General features: G+C 44.7%; 1 protein-coding gene across 3 annotated transcripts in view; it reads left to right on the top strand.

Annotated features, from left to right (window-relative positions):
* GJA8 (gap junction protein alpha 8) overlaps nucleotides 1-9,719 on the top strand; it is a 53,234-nt gene that overhangs the window by 6,332 nt on the left and 37,183 nt on the right. The window contains exon 3 of one of the 3 annotated variants that reach the window (XM_059817315.1): nucleotides 2,042-2,170. The exons of 1 other annotated variant lie outside the window; for it this stretch is intronic. The gene's annotated coding sequence lies outside the window, so the exon portion shown is untranslated. Of the gene's footprint in view, nucleotides 1-839; nucleotides 863-2,041; nucleotides 2,171-9,719 lie in introns of those variants that run through there. One more of the 3 variants, XM_059817338.1, reaches the window with a different exon arrangement.

The following is a 9,719-nucleotide window of genomic DNA, read 5'->3' as shown; positions in this document are numbered from 1 at the left end:
AATATCTGAAGGGAGCAGATGGCTAACTGTTAAATGGGACAAGTAAGTTTGGCCTGTGAGCCATTCGTGGCGTTCACCAGTGCAATGGCTTTCGTGGGATTTTGTTATCAAATGAATGCCTGGGCTTGCATTCATAGGCTAGCCCCATCACCGCAAATTCCTTATTGTGGCTTAAATTTTCAAATGGAAGCCTCACACCTAAGATTTCAAATTTGGCAGGAAAAGGTCTTCATTTAGAGCTACTGAAAGGAGCAAAACAATACGGCAGGTCTGCAGAAGATCCAGGAATGGAGCCCAGGTGTCCCTGATCCTGTTGGACTGCGGGAGCCCCCCATCTGTAAAAAATATTTATATCCTTCAGAAGCAGCTGCAGTCTGCTTCCCCATTCAGCTACCCCAAAGTAGCAGTGCCATTAAGTCATTGAAAACACGCTGGCATGCGGCTGGTGAGAAGAATGGACAGCCAAACTATTAGACTCACAAGCAGAAAGTGTCTGTGCTGCCTGAGCCTGTCTAAGGAGTTTCATCATTTGCAAGGAAACAAGAAGAGAATAAAACAAGTAACTGAGAAGCATTTACAAACTCTGCTTAATGCAAAGCTATATCCCTTTTTCAGAGGGCTCTCTGCTAACTGAGTGTTTAACCTGCTTCCAGGGAGCATATAGGAAGAACTCACCTCTCCTTTCAACGGTGCAGTAGTAGTCTCTAGAAAGTCAGGCGCTGAGAGGTACTGAGCCCACAGAGCTGTGCACACAAGCTTTGAACAACTCGGTAACCTTTTCAGATGAAAGGAAGAAGAGCCCACCTCAAAAATTCTCTTCCTTCTTCTCCTCATTAGCTTAACTAAAAGCGGGAATGCAAAGGTACGGTTTTCTCGGAGGCCTAGGGCAATAATGCATCTTGTATTGGCAAGTGGTAGAAGATCTCAGTTTATATGTTCCTTTTAATTTATCCAGGTTAGATGTTTATAAGAGGGTCAAAGTGAGTGCATGATCTCTGGAAGGGCCTAAGAAACTGCATCTTAAACTTGGTAGTTTTAATGTAAATGCAACAATCTTGCATTTATTTAAGGTATTCTTACAGCTTTTAGAAGGTTTCTTTAATTTCTGTCCCTCTGAGACATTTCCTTGGTAAACAAATCAGCCAAAGAAGCACACAGAGCAGTGCAGCATCCTAGTTCATTACAGTCCGTAGGCGTTTACTTAATTTTAAGTACATTCTTGAGTTGCATTGATTTCAATGAGATTTAATAGCCTGGAAGTTAAGCACCCTACATTGCCAGCCAGGCCAGCTTTGCTGGGGGAATTCCGAGGCAGACAGCAGCTAGTCGATATACTTCTCAATCGCCCCTGCTGTAAGGGATGCCACATGCAAATCACATGATGGGGTTCTGGCAATGGAAAATATTTTATTTGCACTTATTTGGAATCTGTGTCATCTGGACTGGTATCACTTACTTCTCACTTTGTTCTAGTAAGTAGTGTTTCAACCCCAAATGTAAGCTGTGAGAGTCTTTTTGTCAGTCACTCAGGACTGTTGGGCTCTCGGTAGTCCCTGAGGCTGGGATCCTGCAAAGACTTGGTCATGTGAGTAACTTGATATAGTTACGGCTTGGGGCCGTTTGTGTGGGTAAAGGTCCTCTGTGTACAAATGTCAACGACTGGAAAATGTTGTAGATTGTTGAAGCTCCTGTTTTTTCTACCAGGAGCCAATATGGTTGCTCAGAAACTTCTGGGATGACAGAGGTTACTAGCTGGCTGGACACATGGATGCTGGGGGACCGCTCACCCCAGAGGGCTGCAACATGCTGTCCCGTGGTGCCAGTGCCAGCACCCAGTTGCTGGGATGTGCTGTCCCGTGGTGGGGTTAGATAGCTGTGCTGCTGCGAGATCTCCCAGCTCTAAAGCTTGAGGCTTCAGAAAAAGGCTGCTTAAGCGATATTGCCGGTGTGGAAAGAATCACCAACACACATCTCATCATAAAGCAAGCTAGCTTTGCTGTGGGGTAGAAGGACCTCAGCCTGCTCTATACATTCTCCACAGGGGGAAGAGAAATCAGGACTTGAATCTGCTCTGAAGGCCAAGATCTCTAGAGTTTTCCCTGGAAGTCAGCTTCAAAGGAAGAAACAGTGAAAGGATTTGAGGAAAGAGAGACATATGCTTTTTATGGTGGTGAGTGAAACTGAAAAGTAAACAGCCCGAGTTATGGGAGGATTCTCAGATGGTGCATATTGCTTCCAGCCAGCTTGTTCTCTTTTGTGATGGTCTGAAAGCATTTCAAGACATGACCTCCTGGGCAAAATCAAGAACTTAATTAATTGCACAAATTTATGAGTAATGGTTCTTCCCACCAATTTTGTGATGTGTGTTGGCTGGATTCTGAAGCCTTCTATGAACAATGCAAATGACAGCAAGTGGAGGGGGCAGGAGGACACTGGTGGCCCAAGCAGATTCGAAGGGTGCATTTTATATTAGAAGACCAACTATCCATGGGCTAAGCGTGCATGTGCGCACACACGCGTACGCACATAGAACAAAATTACATTTCTTTCGTTGGCAAGAGCTCACAAGCTAGACTAACTGCCAGCAATGTTGTGGTGCACAGCGTGCAGGGAAGGTGCCTTACAAGGGGCTTCCCTTTCCAAAGTGTGCCATGAGGTCGACTTGAGCAGTGCGAGGGAAGCAGGCAGCCCTGCTCCTTCATGCTACACCTTCTGTGTGGCTGCATGAAGGCAAATAGGCTCACGGGTATGCATTAGGCACCTACGCTTGTCAGCCTGGTGTCCTGAGTATTTATTAGAGGAAGCTTGGAAAAGGTTTGTATCCAGTTTTGCTTTCTGGAAGGGTGAGGTATTTGGTCAATTCAAATCTCCTTAATTGTGTTTCTGGACACCTGGGTTTCCTGGTAAAACGCCGTCTGCTCGACTTTTTCTCGCAGCTCCCCCTGCCCAGAAGAGGTGACAGCCTGCAGAGGAAACAGGTGTGCGTTAGTCACCTACAGCCACAAAGGCAAGGAAGCGAGTGCCCTGGCTTCTCCGCAGCAGCCAGCCGAGGCCATGCAAAGAGCCACGCTGGCTCTCCAGGTGGCCACAAGCTATGTTCATGCTTAAAGCTACGGGGAGTAGGCTAGGAAATTTTCTGAGCACTGAAGTCCTGCCGATGGCCTAACCGTAGGACTTTCCCCACTTGGCTTCCCATTTAATTTCATTTCATTCTCTCCCCTTGCTCCTCATATGTAGTGCGATGCACTCCGCTCTGATCCTAACTGCTGACTGCTCCATATAAATCCAGGCACTGCATTCTCACTGGGTCCTTTGCATGCTGTAGCTTCTTGTTTGTAACACTACTGGAGGCAAAGATGAAGTGTGATCATGGGACACCTAGCAGAAAACTATACACAAAATTGCTAGCTTGTACCGAGATGTTTTTTTTGTGGGTTGCTGTTTTTTCATCTCTCTGATTTGGTGATTGACAGATGATACCAAAGTGGGCTTGCACTGTGTTAAGACCCCTGTATGAGCTCATGCAGAAACCTGGTGATAAAATCTGACCAGTAACTGATGTCAGACAGGATTGTGTCCATTTGCTGATGTTTATTGTTTTCCTTAAAATACTGGAAAAGGAACAGATATTTAAACTTGATTGAAACAAGTTGAAGTAGCTATAAATTCATTGGTTTTGAGCTGAATCTTGCAGTTCTGTACTTAAATACAGAGTTTGGCTTCTTGGTGAGAAAACTGAAATTTATTTTCCTTAAAAACTGCCCCCCACCCCAATTGAGATATGACAAAAATAGCTATTAAAATAATACACAATTTTTTTCCTAGTTGGGGATGATGGGTTTTGGCTTTCTGTGTGTGTGAGAAACAGAGATGCCTAAGCAATGCACGTTAGTAGGATAGATGGGTTTTGCATGTGATACCCACATGGTATGATGTGGGGCCTTCCTATAATTATCCTATGCCTGTTGAAGAAGAAAAGTAAATTGGTTCTTTCAGACCAAGAGGAACCCAAGACTGATTTTTTTGACAATGCACTCAGTATTTAGGAGTGTTGTCACCAAACCAGGGACACCACAGGATGTGCCCACTGAAAGATCACTTCAGGATATGAAAGGCAGTGGTTAAAAGCCATGCAAGATTGCTCACAAGAAGCAGAGAATAGGGAAATGGGAAGCCTTGATGTTGTCTGCTGTTACCACACTCTTTCCCCACTTTCCTCTCAGGCCAGCTTGGTGAAGAACCACGTTTCTCTCTCAGGGAAAGTAACAATTTAACACAGCAGGGAAGAAAGAGGTTTTGCAATGTGCTGCATGAAATGATGCAGTATCACTCAACTAACATCTGGTAAAATGTTCTTAAATAGCTTCATCGTCCTGCATCAGCGTTTCTAACATCAATAATTTTATTGGTAATAATCAGTGAGGTCTGAGATTTGTTGGAGGAGGATGGATGGCTGCATTTGGGGAGAAAATCTAAAGGGCTTTGAAGTATGCTGATAGAAGAATGCTGAGGCAACATCACAATTACTGAGCTGAGAGATCTGCACTGATTTGCAGTTACCAAACTGTTTGGAAAACATGAGGAACACTGCCTTGAGAGTAGTTCTTGGTGCTTTAATGTGATCAGATTCCTAAGAGCTGGAGAACTCTCCAAACGCCACAATCCAGGGTAAATCTAAACCTGACTTAAACATTTCTCCTGGAGCTCCTTTGGCTGCCTGTACTGGTCACATGAGGTGCTTTCTCTTGCGCTCCCTAAAGCCCCATCCCAACAACCTTTGAGAGAAGTTCTTCTCCCATTTTTATCTGATAGGTCTGGGCAAATCCAAGCCAGTCTTCCAGTCAATTTCTTTCCAGTCCAGGTCACACAACTTTCCTTCCACCCAAGCAATCCTTTCCATTTTTCCTCCTCTGCTCAGAACTGTGTGATCATCCTTGCATTAAAAAAGATACCTTGAGAAATGCACAGAATCACTAAGGTTGGAAAAGACCTGTAAGATCATCAAATTACTTCATTATAGTTAAAAAGAATTATTTTCCACTCTGGAAAGTGGACCCACATGGAAACTCCAGCACAGGAGTGACACAAGATTATCTTTCAGCTATCAAAGTGATGTGAAATAGTAGCCTGCAGCTGTGTAAGCAAATAGATCAGCATTACAAGAATCCATGCAGAGGTCAATGGTGACGTGTGGAGTGGTATCTGGCCTGCTTTGTGCAGGCAATCTGCTTGGTGTTGAACTGGATGGGAACTGACATTTTGTTTCCAAGTGCAACAAAGCTATGAGATGGTTCAGCTATGAAAAAAGAAGAAGATGGAGCTGAAGAAACTTAATGTGATGCCAACATTAATATTTTCTGGCCTTGGTAATGGCCAGAGATCTCCAAAGATGGAAATTTCTGGACCTTCTGCTTCCTTTAGCCTTCTGCTGTTACCTCCTGTCCAAGTTGCTGAACCCAGCTGGTGATGGTCAGAAATGCCCTACAGCATTTCCAGTTGTTGGAACAGGTAGTGACATAGTAAGTGTGGTTAATATGGAGAAATTAATTCTGGACTGGGTTGTAAGCTGCAGTGAAGGAGAATGGGGACACAGCAGAGAAAACGCACCACTTGCGTACCTTAAGCCATCTTAAAGCCCTCTGAGATCTGGCACTGTTTGAGGCTTCTAGCGTTACCCAGAGCAGCCTCCAAATTGCTCTATCATCTGATAATACGCTGCCCCCTGAGCTATACCACTCCTCAGCTTTCCAGGCTAGACCACAATCCAGGCTAGACTCCTAGTCTGTCTAGTACTGGTAGTAAAGATGAACTGCTGCGGAAACCAGTGTCAAAAACGAAGGCTGGTCTCAGCTGATGAAGTTAAAGAACAAGAAGTTCAAACCTCCTGATGTGCCTTCCCACCTGAATTATGCTATGACTATAAGTTGCTGGGAGCAGATGGTCTGTAGCAGATCGAGGTCAGTGCAGCAGCTTCTATACAGGTATATCATATCAGTGTACAGGATTTCTTCAGCATATCAAGAAAAGTAGTAAAAGGAGAAATTATTAATCTGATTTTTCAAAAATTTCTCAGATGAAGCTATTTAGGAGGCCAAGTGGTTTGAGGAGGAAGCTTTGTTATAGATCATGAACAAGTAAAAAGAAGGAAATTACTGAAGTAGTTTGCCAGTCTAACACAGAAAAAAATTAATAAAGGGACATATCCCAAAGCATATTGTAGCACAGGTGCTGTTTAAAATATATAGTAGTGACCTGGATAGGGACAAGAACATGACCAAATTCACAACTAGCAGAAATGTATCTATCCACCTATGCATGTATCTGGTAAGTGATATTATACACCAGCACATATGCCCCATGGCATCAATAATATTCCTAATTTGGGGGGTCAGATTGCTCACTGAGGAAGAGTCTTGCATGTTTAAAAATACATGTTACTTGCTCTTCTAGGTGCAGATCTGTCTGAGTAGCTTTTTTATTTCGGTTGCTTGAGTTTTCCTGGTTAGAAAAGTGTATCAACACTTATTTTCATGACCGGCAAAGACTTCTAAAAAATGGGCACCTGCATTCCAGATTTGTTTGCTTCCTTCTGGAAGATTGTGCCGTGACTGGGACTCCCTTGGCAGAGGATACTTTGTCCCCATAGACTATCCTTGCCTCTGAGTTCCCGTTCCAGTTAGGGAACAATTGTTGAAGTGCTTCATAGATTCATATCTTTCTTTTCATGTGCCAGGGGATTTCTGAGGCAGTTCTGAAGAGCCATCCCTCCTTCTCTGTGAGAGACCATGCCCCGAGTCCTCTGGGGGTTGCAGCCTGGACTCCTGTGATGGAGTAATCTGAAACGGCCAGCAAACAAAGCAGAGTGGTAGCAGGTGAAATTCATGGGAGGAGTATGAGCCGCTGCATTGGAAGAGGAAGCATATCAATCTTTAAGTACTCCAGGCTCCTGAATAAACTTAACTCCTCATAGTAGAAGTTGTAGGAAGCATTATTGTGACCAGCTCCCTGACAAGAGAGGCATGATTGCCCAAACATGGGGCTTATTGCTGCAGCCAGAGGTTCTGGGATTTGATCAATATAGGGCGAAAAGACAATGTCTTAATATTGATGAGAGACTGCTCTGCTGCTCTTGAGAGCAAATGACATGGCACAGCTTATATCCGTTTGGCTTTCCTCTCCCTCCCTCAGACCCCAAACAGGGTGCTTTTGTCCATGCTGCCTTGTAGGAGCCGTTATTCATCAGGCCAGCACATCCTGGGAGAGAAATTGCCAGGGAGCATGTTGACTGTTCAACAGTACTGATGATAGCGGGATCATACTGGAAGCTGTGCCTTAGTCCTGTTAGCTTGTGAGTTAAGGATGGACCTTCACTGTCTGCGAGCAAGCTAGGTTTGGAAGAGGAAGAAGGTCAGAAAGCAAGCTGTGAAAATATGACCATGCCACTGAGCTCAAGGAGAGTGGAGCTGTCCCCTAAATTGCAACCTGCTGCATTTATTGGATTGCTTTTGGGACTGTGGAGTAATGGGTAAGATGATGGATTCCTCAACTCCTGACTGCCCAAATATGTGGATAAGGACATAATTGACAGCTTTGCTAAGCTCATGAGCTGATGCAGTAGCTACTTTTTTTATCTCTGGATTGGTGTGCAGGTTAGTGCAGAGTTATGGGCGGAGTGAGCCAGGCTCTGGGCCTCAGCTTCCCAGTCTGGCACGTGTCTTGCTCTGTGCTAGGCACTGAGTACAAGCTGGCAAGGAGACAGTATAAGTAACCAGTCCTGAGATAACACGTCCATCGTCTTTGAAAAACAGTATTTGTGTGCTAACATGGTTCTTGCAGAAGCGGGGTTATCGCCTATTAAAAAACATCTGAGTTTAGCGCTGTTGTCCGTTCGTCACAGACTGGGGGAGGAGAATCTTGGCTGAGTCCTGACTGCTTTTAAACTTTGGGAGGGTGAAAAATGCATGGGAAGAATGGAACTGAAGCATGAAAGCCTGCAGAAAAAGTTGGTGCAGTCACACTATTACCAAACTTGTATTCTTAAACAGACACATGAAGCAATGTTGCAGAGTGTTTCTGGATACTGGAATGAATATCTAGTGTCTACAGAGAACATGCCCTGTGTCTGGAGATCCACTCAGCAGTGCATTGAGCATTTTTGTTTGGGGTGTCTTTGAAGTGAATTAATATGTTGATGTTTGTCCAGTCAGTGCCTGAAGGAGTTTAATTTTTTTATTTTATCTTAAGGGTAGATGAAAACAAAGACCACCATATGTATATATAAGGTGGTTACATCTAAGATTCTGTTGCAAATGCAGAACAAACCTACAGAGAATATAAAATCAGGAGCCAGCTGTAAAGCCCTGATTGGAGCCAGAAATATTTTGGCTGGCTGAAAACCTGGTTGGTGGTCACTGTTTGCCCCCTACTCAGTCAAATCAGATGCGTTCAAGAACAAGTGCGTTGCTTTTTAATGCATCAAGAATTACCAGGAAACCAAAGATTTTGCTTTATTCCTGCCTGGAGCTACTACAAAACTGTATAACTGTCTGTCAGTTCATTTGGTAGGGACTTGTCTTGGTTTGTTGGTAGGCTGCAGGCACCTGGATAGTTTTAAGTGGCAACGATGCATGCCACTGTACAGTTGTTTGGTTCTGTTGAATAAGGAGGAGATGCCCTCGCCTACTGACGTTATTGTGGTAGCTATTGCAGGCTGGAGCCCAACCTGGCTAGCAAAACCTGCTCAAGAGGAGGGATAAGGACATGGGTGGCGAGCCTATTCTCTGTTCTGTGCCACACCATTTACAGAACCCAGTCTGGCTTGTTTAAAACCAGGGTGAGTATGTCTATAGGACATGTGAGGGCTATAGGACCTACAGCCATCACAGCAGCTACTGGGGCTCAAGGAAAGATTCAAGATTTTTTAGCAGGCAGAGATGTTTTCTTTCTGCACCTCTCTGAACTCGCTGGAGCCTGAATACAACTCAGAAGAAATGCTGGACTGGGGATGTGCTGCATCGTATTGGCGTGCTTCAGAGTTGTTAGCGGGGCCTTAGAGATCTCAGAATAAGGCTCTCGCTTTGAATGCCTTTCCTTGACTATCAGACACACCATCTCTGGTTCCCAGAGACCCCTCTACTCAGCTCAGTGATAAAAGCATGTTTTAACACCAAAGCTGCTGTGTTCCCACGCCTGTTGCTGTCATGAGGGAGGCCAGTCTTAAACAATAGCAGAGGAATAAAGAATAGCCTCGCTAATCGATATCCTGCCTAGACGCTGAGTCAGGTGGCAGCTTGGGCCTCTTTAAAATTCCTGCATTGTTCCTGATTTTTCATTTGACTGGGGTAAATTTTTATCTTCAAGGAAAGAAAACAGACAGGACCAACTGTCTCTGCCTGCTCCGCTGTTCCCTTCCCACCCAGCCCCACTCAGTTTTGGTGTCTTTGTCCTGTGGTAGCCTCCAGCAGTGAGGGGTATAGATACAATTTGCCTGTTTGGACTTTGAGCTGAGCGATGCGCTGTGGTTAGGACAAGGCAGCAGTGGTCTAAGCAGGGCTCCCTGAGTCACATACATCTGCAAGGCCTTGGAGAGCGCAGTCTTTCACGCCTACATTTCCATGTGGGCTCATATTTATGTGATTGGTCTTAAAATAGTCAGAAGGTAAGGCAAGGATGCAGGCACATGTTCCCAGAAGATTTCTCCATAGGTGAATGTTTGGAGC

The sequence above is a fragment of the Gavia stellata genome, chromosome 1 (genome assembly GCF_030936135.1).
Source record: "Gavia stellata isolate bGavSte3 chromosome 1, bGavSte3.hap2, whole genome shotgun sequence".
Classification (NCBI taxonomy): domain Eukaryota; kingdom Metazoa; phylum Chordata; class Aves; order Gaviiformes; family Gaviidae; genus Gavia; species Gavia stellata.
This window is presented reverse-complemented; position numbering and strand designations above follow the sequence as displayed.